Here is a 12,045-nt window from a genome sequence, read left to right on the forward strand (position 1 = left end):
ACACTTACAAATGTTTACAGTGCCCTCTAGGTTTATTTATCTACCCCCCCCATGAAACAGAAACAAAAATCATCATATATCAGAATGAGTTACGGATGGGATAATGTGTCATTCTTAAATTCGAATAATGTTATACTATATATATAATGTAACCATAACAGCATTGCACAGACTGAAGCCCTATTCGTCATAAATAATTGAATTCCGGAAAACACAAGGACCACATTTGTTGCAGCCCTGTCGTCAGTGCCGTGTAAATCCTCCTCCGGCAGGGCTTACACCGACGCGACGCTGCTGCCGTGTGCGGGGACAGAGGGGGGGGACTGGCGTCCATTCCCCCAGGCAGAGAGAGAGCTCTTGGTCTACTGGGTCCTTTGGTCTCCCTCTGTGAACGGCCTTCTTGAGTCCGAACCACAGCAGACGTTCGCAAGGACTGAGGTCAGGAGAATGAGATGGCTGGGCGAGAACGTTTATGTTCTGTGCAGTGATACAGACACAGAGAGAAGAACATACACAATACTTGAAATGCAATGCTTTCACGTTCTGCCCTGACAGACCTACAGTCGAGGTGCCTGCTAACATTAAGCCAGGAAGGCTGTCTGCACGGCCCCCCGTCAGACAGGAGTGCAGTTTCACTGTCTGGCTGCTCTGGACAGTGTTTGTGTGCAACGTGCCTGTAAGCTCTTCATCGTAACCCCGCATTAGCTCTGGTCAAGACCTCTCCCTATCTCTTCCTTAAGCGCAGGCCCGGTAGAGAGCAGCCGATCGAGTCTGCGCGCTGAGCGTTCGATAACCTCATCGCTCTGCGCTCCCTGCTGCCTCCCACACTCGCCGTCGGCGCGCAGACGGATCGCAGGCAGTGGATATTGTGAATGCGTGTTCCCTGTGATCTTGTATGAGATCTCAGTTTTCAAAGCCCGCTGCCCGGGAAGCGGTGAACTCTTTCACGGCTCTCCGCGGGAGCGGGGCCGGAACAGCGCCACAGCCGAGCGGAGAGCGGCGCCGACCCGCGGTCCGACACCCGTCACTCACGTCCCCGCAGTCCCCACAGCACAGAGGGCGGCAGGAGGCTCTGGGACACCACGCCAGAACGAACACCGCTCAACATGACAGCATGTGAAAACCTGTCCTTGGCAACAGTAAACCACAAAATTGCACTGTGCGCTCCTTCCCACCTCCAGGCTCTCCTCCAGACGTGACAGCCTTCATGTGGTTCCCAGGGGCAGTGATTTATAAACTCATCTAGGTGCATCAAAGCAGGTACAGGGCTGCCAGCCAGGGCTCGGGACAGCCCGCAGGCCGGCTTGACAAAGGAGCCTTGTCAGTGGACACGCCCAGCTGGGACGGCCCCCCAGAGCCTTCCAAGGGCTGCAGTGGGAACGCAGGCACGGAGGAGGCCCGTCTTTCTGAAGCTCTCAGGCAGGAGACAGGGCAGCCCCGCAGGTACCCCTCCGGCCTACTCCAGTTCCTGCGGGGACGCGGTCGACACAAATCGAGAGAAGAGCTCAATTCATCTCACTGGGCAGAAAGCGAGCCAGGCAGGGCATTGAGCTTCTGAGGATGAAGAGACACCAGATGGGCTGTGGCCCTCAGATTCCTGAGCTGGGGACCCATGTTCCAAACCCTTACGATTCACATCAGAGGCGGAGTTTTAAGTCGCCCTGAGACCCAATCCCTCTTTCAGGGCCATTATGCGATCGCCCGTTTCGACTGATGGTCACCACAGCGAGCGGTGTGGCCACAGGCTTTGCTCCTCAGACGGTGCTTGAAGAAAATAACATGCTTCCCAAAGAAATGTGACTCATCATTAGAACATTAGTCAGGCTGTTCTGTGGAAGGATTATTGTTTCTACACTCAAGTCAATTCTCTTTTATTCTGCAATAATACCAACTTTTTTAATCAGGGAGCACAATCAGGATGCAAGTACAGCTTGTCGGTCTATTTCTGTTCCTGATCGCAGCTGCTCGCTAATCATGATCATGATTTTCCCAGCAGACAATTTATTTCATCTTCTGTGGAGGGACAGTCTAAATGGTCTGTGGCTGTTGGTGTGTTACTAGCGTACAGCGATGCAAAACACCGCATGATGTTGCACAATGCACACAGTAAGAGGAGCATAAAGGTTAAGTAAATAAGCTCAGACAGACGCTAACGCTTGCCCAGTAACTTCCCGATTTCACACAGTTGAAAAAAAAAATTAAGATGCAGGCAGACTGGACAAACAAGCTCTTAAGAAAGTCTGCAGCTGTTTACAAATCTGACCCGCTGACACCCTGCTGGAAAGAACACACTCCACCACACTGCCGAGGAACGGCCCTGGCTGGCGCCCACCTGGCTCGGACCATCGCTTTCAAACAAAAATCTCAGAGTCACGTTCAACTGTCGACCTTCCTGTTGTGCGAAATCTGGGGACAGCAGCTGGTATTAAGACCTCCCGCGCCCCCGTTTTATGTGTGGGGGTGAAGGAACATGGCTTGCAAAAGTGCAAGCAGGAGGCCAGAGGAACAAACAATCTAGATGTTCCAAAATGTTTTTTTAAATCTATACATCTGCGCATATTAACAACAGATCCCTCTGCCCTGACTCTGTAGGCGGATACTCAGATCCCTCTGCGTGGCTCTGACTCGACTGAACACCCATTACATAATTATTTCCCACACTTGCTGGTTCCCCTTCAGGGCCTGAGCTGCGGGAAGATTTCAGTTTGGATTTTGAATAGAAAATGCCAAAATGGCAGAAATGCGAACATTAACCTGCCGTATTATAACCGAGACTCATTCTCCGCCAACACCTTTTCAAAATGTACGTGACGGCTCCCTCCTCCCGGCACGTGTTCTGAATTTCTAGGGAACTGACTGATTCGAGGTGCAGGGTGCCAGCGCTTCAGTGCACAAGCACATATAAACATCTTTGTTTTCGGGAACGTGAACAAAGCTAAATTAAGTTCAGGCTTGCTGAGCAAGCAGACCTCTGAGAGCCGAGAATTGATGCAAGGGGGGTGTCTGCCAGCGCCGGTCCCCACTCCCCCTCCCCCCCAGACGGGTGCAGAACAGACCACAGCCCCCCCTGGTGGAGGTGGGGAAGCACGCGACCTGGGGAGCAGCTGAACTGCTGGAGGGAGGCGGGGGAGGGACGGCAAGGGTAAATCTCTCCGAGGACTTTCACATCTCAGAGTTGTGTGCGGTGCCCCCCAAAAAAATAGAAATGAAAAAAAATAATGGGAACAAAAGAACTAATTTAAAACAGAGCTTAAAAAGCAGGATATGTTAACTTGTGAAAACACATCTCTAATCTAGCTGGGTGGATGAAAGAAGGCTCACGGAGAACACATCCTGTGGATTTTGGAAAGTAAAGCCAACTTTCAGTCTTCTAGCACGTCAAACCTAAAGGACACACTCAGCCAGGGTCTGGACAGGACAGGACAGGATAGGGACCTGGGGTTCCCTGATATAACACATTAAACGTTCTGATGAAAACAGAGGCGATTAATCAACATTTAGAAGTGTTCGGTTTCTAATAGATGTGGACAGTGACACGTTCTGTTTTCACAATGTAGGAGCCTGGTCTTCAGCAGGGTGAGAAGACACTGTGCCCACTGTGTGGAGCCTGGTCTTCAGCAGGGTGAGAAGACACTGTGCCGACTGTGTGGAGCCTGGTCTTCAGCGGGGTGAGAAGACACTGTGCCCACTGTGTGGAGCCGGGTCTTCAGCAGGGTGAGAAGACACTGTGCCCACTGTGTGGAGCCTGGTCTTCAGCAGGGTGAGAAGACACTGTGCCCACTGTGTGGAGCCGGGTCTTCAGCAGGGTGAGAAGACACTGTGCCCACTGTGTGGAGCCTGGTCTTCAGCGGGGTGAGAAGACACTGTGCCCACTGTGTGGAGCCGGGTCTTCAGCAGGGTGACAAGACACTGTGCCCACTGTGTGGAGCCGGGTCTTCAGCAGGGTGACAAGACACTGTGCTCACTGTGTGGAGCCGGGTCTTCAGCAGGGTGACAAGACACTGTGCCCACTGTGTGGAGCCGGGTCTTCAGCAGGGTGACAAGACACTGTGCCCACTGTGTGGAGCCTGGTCTTCAGCAGGGTGAGAAGACACTGTGCCCACTGTGTGGAGCCTGGTCTTCAGCAGGGTGACAAGACACTGTGCCCACTGTGTGGAGCCTGGTCTTCAGCAGGGTGAGAAGACACTGTGCCCACTGTGTGGAGCCTGGTCTTCAGCAGGGTGACAAGACACTGTGCCCACTGTGTGGGCAGGGCAGGACAAGGGCAAGGGCAGGAGTCTCATGGAGGAGCAGAGTGTGTTTACCAAGCTTGTGGACCACAGATGTCTGGACAAACACAAACCTGCCTAGCAGACAGACTGCCCAGTACGGAGTCGCAGAAATCTAATCTTGACAAAATAAAGGCATCAATTATACAGTTTCAGCCAGAAAAGGGACCTTGACCTTGTTTCTAACATGGGCTCTGAAGGACAAAAAAACACCAGACTTGAACACTAAGGTGTGTTCAGCACGACACGTTTCCAGTGCGCCGGTACCGATGAACGGACCGGCTGGACCTGGTGGGTCCGGGTGTGTATTGGCACTGTCCATACTCCGATAAAAGCACAAGACCGGCGGTCAGTCTTAGCTCCTGCAGAGCCTGTTGCTTGTGCGTCCGTACCATATGGTACCATAACACGCAGGCATGTGTGGGAAAAACGACAGCGCTGGCACTGGCCCTTCACCTAGACTTCACCTAGAGTGATCCCCAGCCTATCGACCCCACAGCCCAGCCGGGGGTGTCAGGTTTCACAATAGATTCCTGAAAGGAGTCCGGGTTGCAAAACCCGAGACTCTTGAGTCCGACAGTACAGAAGGGGGCAACTAGTACCAGCAGAGCGCCGGCTGCGATCACTGCGCACAGCCACCCCCAGTCTGTCTAGTACCGATGCAGCTTTCCCACGTGTTGCGCAGACGAATCTGCTGCTCTCTGCCATTGGTCCCCTCCTGCTTGTCATGACACTTCCACCATGAGCTCACTTTGCTCTGCACAGCTGTACGCCCTGTTTCACACTGGGGACTAACGCACAGCCAACGGGAAAGACGTCTGCTGACACTAAAGGACAGAAGACGTCCCGTAAGCATGATGACAAACAAGTCAGATTCTGAATACCTGAATCAGATCCGCTTGGAGTCTGCTCTGTTCACGAATAAAAAGATCCACCCCTGTTCACACGGAGCCCAAGAATGTACCCGGTGGCTCTTGTATTATAATGTGGTGAACAGAACAAAATGGTTCGCAATATTCTAAATTTGGTTCTACTAGTGCATTTTATCATAACACGCTTCTACACTTGTCACTGTATATGCAAAAATTCTGTTTTATTGCTTCCCTACAGTGTCTACAATACAAAAATGTCAACATACCTTTTTATAGTCGGCTTCTCGAAGCTCAGTGTCAGATTTATAAAGTTGATGTTTTTGCTACCTGCACGTAATGCTCTGCGCTGGTCCACATTAAATGTCACCTGCCTAATGTTTGCCCAGCATATCTAAATCTGTTTGAATTTCCTTCACAGCTTTGATGGCACTTAATGCTCTTGTTTATCGCTAGTGAACCTGACTAAGTTACTTACTGTAACACAATGTAGATCATTGATATAAATGAGCTAGAACAATGGCCCTCATACAGATCTCTGTCCACCAATTACATCGTTCCCAAATACCCAATAGAAACGCCTCATCTGGATTCTCTACTTGTAGTCAAAGACGCGCATGACCTCGCATTGCCTGGGGATCGCCTAAGCCAATGGTGGCGCACGAACAGCTCGACTTCTCACCGTGGGCTCGGGCTGCGATCTCGGGGGGGGACACCACGCCCCACCATCTTCGATTACGCCGGCAGCCCGGAGCTCCATCCGAAGGGCCCAGCCTGTGTAACACTGAGGATGGCCTTGGACAGTGTCCAGCGAGTGCGAGACTTCCTGGAGGTGCTCAAGCCCAAAGAGAGATGCTCCAACCCAGTTCAGGAGACGCGTGACCGTGGGGACACAGGGTCTGGGGCGGGGTTTAGTAAGGGTTTGGGGCGGGGTTAAGAATGAGGGTTAGGAGGGGGTTTGGGTGAGGGTTGGGGTGGGGTTTAGGATGCCCTTCCGCATGACATGGCCAGCGCCGGTAGTGGGCACAGACACCTGCAGTCCTCTGCTTTCGTTCCTGGTGTTGTACGGAGGGCACAATCCTGATTGAGATTGACCATACCGCAGGATTCCGGGCAGGCGAGGAGGTGTCACTGCAGGGCACGACAGGAGGCAGTTCAACCTCTCTCGTTGCCTGGTCGCTTGTTAATCCAAAGATCTCATCCAGCCATTTCCTGGGAGAAGCCCAACAAGCATGACTTCACGGCTTGCTCCAGACACCCGTGATTCCCGGCACAGGTTTCCAGACTCTTGACCTTCCCCTATGGAAGCTCTCAGGGACGGCCGCGTGCGAGTTCGTGCTAGGATGCGGTGAAGTTCGCTCGCTGGCAGTGAAGGCCACACAGCTGGAGTTCGCTGGGACACAAGGGAGAGCCGCAGTGAACTCTTCTCACCCGGGCCAGGCGTCAGGCCAGCATGGTGGACAGAGGGAGGCAAAGCGACACAAAGCCCTTCAGGTCTCCTGCAGTGAAGCGGAGGGCTGAGGGAGTCTTCATCAAGCTGCCCAGCCATGTTGTTGAAGCAGAAACCTCGGCATCATCCCATCAATCAGGAAAGGAGGAGGTTCTTTACGCAAAGAGTGGCGGATGGAGCTGCCCAGACGAGCTGTTAAAACAGCTGGCTGAGATCCTTGGATTCCTTGGCATCTAACTACCGACCGGTTCAGATGGGCTGAATGTCTCGTCTCATTTGTCACCTTTATTCTTCTGATTTGCCAGATCATGAGAAAAACTTTTCAAACTTAAATCAACTACTCTCTGAGCTTTTAAACAATTAGCACCTTTAAATAACTACTTTGAGTCAATGTTGTAAAGATCGTTTTCAGTGATGTCACCACTATGCATAAAATTGAAGAAAGTTTACTGTTGCCTGAAATCTTTCTAGAGCTGTCACTCTTTTCCTATTGTGTATTTTTCGGTGCTGAAGAATATGCAGTTCCAGTTCCCAGACAAGCAGAGCAAGAGCGTGATTTATTTAGCCTGTTAAAGACGGAGTTCACGGGTCTGTCGGCCCACTTCTGTTTTCATGCTCTTCTTTTGTTGTTTTATATCAGTATGTTTTTACCAATTTCTGTACCCATGTGGAGTGATTTAAGAAACTTTTATGAAATATAAAATCACGTACAATAAAAAGCATTACTATATGTAACGAGGGGGATCAGTTTGTGGCGACTGATACGAGAAAGGGCATTTCCAAGATGATGTTGATTCTGACGCAGCAGTGCAGGACTGCTCCCCTGCTGCCCCTGTCTTTTACGTTTGAACTCGGGGGAGGCCCCAGACAATTCCCCCGCATGTGTCACTCTCCCAGCCTGCCCTGCACTCCGGCGCTCTCCCGACTCGCCCTCCTGACCCTGACCTGCGCCTCATCCCTGGCTTTCCTTACATGCACAGGGCATTCTGCTAACTGGGCCCCACACAAACGCTGCGTTTGGATTTCTTCCTGCACCCTGTCTGTTTTGCCCATCCTTCACGCGGCTCGTGCTCGGGGCTTTTCCTCCACAGACTGTCACTGCTCATTACCGCTCCCCTGCCTGTCCCCCCCTCACAGTCTTCCTCAGCTCGGAGTGCGAGGCACAGCCGTAGGCCTGAGCACAGGAAGATGGATGCGGTGGCATTTCTCTGCTTACAGCTCTGACAAAACTGGGGCTGCTGAGCTATTGCTCTTCCCCGCGCCAGGCTGGTGCAGATGCTCCTTCCCCCACACGTGCCAGCGCTCAGCCAGCGCCCCTGTTCGGGGAGGGGCAGGGGGAGTACACCGACCCACAGCCTGGCTGTAAACCTCCCGTCTCGCACCCAAATGTGTCTCACTCTCGAGTCCTTCATCGTGCGCACACCTGCCACACCCCCTGCAATGCTGGCCAAAGTTTAGGGCTGCAGGCCTCAAACTGCAAGTTCACAACTCAAGTTTCTGCAAAAATGTCTGTATTATAGAGCCATTACTTAGGACAGAAATGGTACTCCCACAGAAATACTATTCTCAAAAACGGTGGTAGGATAATGGATTTCTTATCGACAGAAGATGTGGTCCGTTAAGGCAAGCGACCACCTGAATACAAACTCACAGCAATCACGTTTTCCCAAACATTCAGTCAAAAACCAAAAAGAAAGCAAAAAAAGTTATAAAACCCCATAACTCACTAAACCCCAATGTGTTATTGATTAGAAAGTGAGGTTTTGGGCCAGGACATCAGAACAATCCAGTGAAAAATCGAAAGGCTCCTTCAGAGCTCTGAAACAAGAAGAAATGAGCTTGCTTGCTGACGGGAGACTCGGGAGGGCTCTTCCTGTGAAGAACTTGAACAGCTCTTGGCAGTGTGGATCTCAGACTGCAACCAATTACTCTGAAGGATTGGATTCGCCTTAAATAACCCCCCTAAAAATACACAATGCCCTGATTTGCAGAGCCGTTGTAAGTCCTGCACCAGGTTGCAGTAAAACATGAACATTTAAGACCCTGTACTGCGCCCACGCGTGTAGCATGTAGCAAGATGCAAGGTCTTAGGATATTGAATTCTTCACTGTGGTGAAAAAAAGTCTGCACGTTAAAGAGCCATTGTTATTCTCTTCGTGACATGCTAATAAACCTCGTGCAGCGCTCCGGCAGCAACATGCCAAACGTCATTTTGATGAAGGGATCCGCAGACGGAGGATTTGTTTTGCAGGAAGAAGACACACACTCTAATGACTACTGTGTCCCGGGAGCAGCCGGAGCACAAAGACAGAGGGAGGCAGACTGACGTCAGATCAGACAGGTGAGCACTCGGGAGAGGGACAGACTGACTGGGAACAGAAGGAGCTCCTTTGACGAGAGCTCCAGCAGGCTGTCCCAGCCGAGGGCGATTCGACGCTCGAGAACAAAGACACAAAAAGACTGAGGCTTCTGGGTCAGAGCCCTGCAGCCACCAAGGGGAGGGCTTGCCGGCTCCAGGTCTCCGGGGAGGGTCCGCTGGGCTGTCCTGGGCCTCCCCCCCTCCTCCCGCCGCAGCGCAGGCTCTCCCTCCCCAGCTCAGACACCAGCTATGTAGGTCACCCAGTGTTTTTGGCCCGGACGAGTTATTTCAGTGTGACAAGCTGGTCGCTTACTCCATCATAACTTAATACATCCTGCGAGGAGCAAGGAGAGAGGATGTTTTTGATGAACTGGGGGCTTAATATAGCCTGGCATTCTCGCCACCTGTCACGCTCTCCAATACATCAGCAAAGCAGCAGCAAGATTTAACTAGGCTCTCTCCCTCCCCGGCCCTCAGCACTGCCAGGAACAGGGGCTCCCCTTGCGCAGACTGGAGGGGCGCAGGAGCAGGGCTCCCCTTGCGCAGACTGGAGGGGCGCAGGAGCAGGGCTCCCCTTGCGCAGACTGGAGGGGCGCAGGAGCAGGGGCAAGTGCAGGACAAGCACGGAGAGGCAGGAGTGCAGCGAGGAGGCTGTGGAAATGCCACAAAGACAATAAACACTCCATTATCGCCGTGCCAGGCGCCCGTGACGCCTTTCTCGTTCGCGCCCAGTCTTCGCTGTTGCAGCACTCAAGCCAGGCTGCTGCCAAACCCCTCGCCGTACCTACCGCCGCTAAGAGTGTTTTGAAAACAAACCTGCCGTTGTTTAAAAAAAACTGCTTTTAAACGCAGCCTACAAAGAAAAACAGTTAGGTAGACCTAGTTTAGTGCCCCAGACACAAGCTGGAGTTTAAAAGTGGAGGTTTATGGCAGGAAAACTAAATATGACACCCAATCGAGCTCGAGTGAAGCATTGTTCATTTTCTTTTGTTACCCTGTTTCCTCCAAAATTAGCACCAGGCACCCGGTGCTCCTACCAGAGGCAGGCAGCCAGCCCGCAGTCACAGTGACTTATACCCCACACCTGCAGAGGCGCTCAGACCCGTGCATGGTGCCCCTCAGCTTGTACAGATGGGCTCTGGGCCCTGTCAGTCAGGACAGCAGCACTGAGGCAGGGCTGGTTTCTGAGTGCTCCTCGGGCCCGCCCTCCTGCACACTCAGGCTGACGGCTGTCTGTATTGCGCTGGTGCAGCAGCGCTCTGGGGTCGGGACTCGTACCTCCAAGGCTGTGGGCTCCAATCCCAGGTGAGACACCGTTGGACGCTTCAGCAAGGTGTGTCAGTGCAGTTGCTCTGCCAAAGCACCCCGCTGTATGAAGTGTACACATGTAGGTCGCTGTGGATAAAGCCACCAGCCAATTAAATCGGAAAGCCTAGAGAAACTGCCACCAGTACAGGTCAGCTGCCCGTGTGCCTTGGGGAAAGTCACACTCCGCGTCACCTTGGACAAAGGCTCCAGCAACATGGCATGATTAGTACTGTGACTTGAGTATGTTTGTTTCCTGTGATTTTGATAATAAACCCGATGGGAGCTGAGGAACCCCTGCAGTTTCTATAAAAAAACAATGGTGGCTTGGCTACAGAGTAACGTACCTTTATACACAGGCAAAGGATGGATGGTTAATTATTATTTATAATAAGCGTGGTAAGAAGCTGTGATAAGAGAACAGCTCTTCACCAGCATTACTTATTTCATGCTTTCAGTTTCACAAGCGCCGCCTGATTCTGAACCGACAAACAGAAATGCTCTGAATCTTTTGTTCTTGTATTAAGGGGAGAGTGTGATGCTGCACCAGTTATTAGGAAATGGCAGAGTAATTTATATCTGCTTTAGTCCGCAAGTTCAAGCAGCACTAGTCATAGAGCCCAAAGGGGCTGGCACAAGTCCAAATTAAAATCCCTTTTTATTATCCTTAACTCCCTACGCTAACATGTACTACAATGTAATGTAAGCATGAGGAACTTTTTATAGCTTAACAGCATGGGGTAATGCATTGTGTAGGAAATGTACAGCTTTTTTAAAATACAGGTTGTGTCATGTTGGCGACTCGTGTAAGATAGAAGAACGTAATGTGAAATTATCTGTTCCTCATTCTTCCCAAGGACGAGAGGTGCACCGTTCTCTTCACTCTGCAGTGACAGGTATATCCAGCTCTGTCTCATGGCGTCAGTGTTACTTGAATTCTCTCATGTTAAAAAGGGAAAGTGTCTAATCACCAGGTGCTTTTATAGAAAAAAAACCATGAGTATTTATTGTTCAGCCTTAGTTCCACTCCTCCCCAATAGGTGGCACTGCACCCTGAACACATCCAGGGAAACTTTACCAATAAAACTCCAGGGAGATTATGGTCCTCAGCTTCCTCTATGATATTAAAGCTCCTTATTTTTATCTGGTAAAACAAAAGGTCTATTAAAACAAATGTCTGTACCTTTAAGCCAACCGTGTCTTCGTATTGCAGTAATTTTATTAATAAACAGCTCGGAATCTTTCCAAATGAACATTTATGTGTTTCCCCCAATAAGTTTGTCCAGACGTGGATGGTGCTCACCTGGGACATGCCGTTATCTTGAGGATTTGGGGAGGTTTCTTGGAGATGAGGTCACAGAGCAGTTTTGCCTCAATCAGCAGGGTTGTACACAGACTACCAGTTCTGTTCTAAGCATAAGCACAGAAACTGTGTTTAACATCTGAGAAATTCTCGTGCCAAGAGAACTGCCTGCACATTTAAAGCACAGCCACCTGCACTCAGAGATCTGTTCAAAGACTCCTCTTTGTAGTGCTTGCTGCACCGGGTACCGCCCCCTGCATAAATGAACAGTGCTTGGACAATACATACGTAAATATTACTAAAAGTCAAAGCTGATTTCCTTGATGAAAACAACATGTCAAAGGTTCACCAGGTGGGGTCCGAACAGTCAGGGTGGCCCGCTCTCAGCAGCGCAGCAGCGCAGGAGCTGGGACTCCTTGGCCACAGTAACGAGCTCGGAGCCATCGGGTCTGTCCCGGTTCAGGGGCCACCCAGACATCACAGGTGCTGGA

The 12,045-nt window shown here is 51.2% G+C and overlaps 1 protein-coding gene across 1 annotated transcript in view; it reads right to left on the reverse strand.

The window, feature by feature from the left end:
• Positions 1 to 12,045, reverse strand: part of LOC148652921 (uncharacterized) — a 38,136-nt gene that overhangs the window by 2,660 nt on the left and 23,431 nt on the right. The window lies entirely within an intron of this gene.

This window comes from Lepisosteus platostomus, chromosome 11 (genome assembly GCF_059453375.1).
Source record: "Lepisosteus platostomus isolate fLepPlt1 chromosome 11, fLepPlt1.hap1, whole genome shotgun sequence".
Lineage (NCBI taxonomy): Eukaryota > Metazoa > Chordata > Actinopteri > Semionotiformes > Lepisosteidae > Lepisosteus > Lepisosteus platostomus.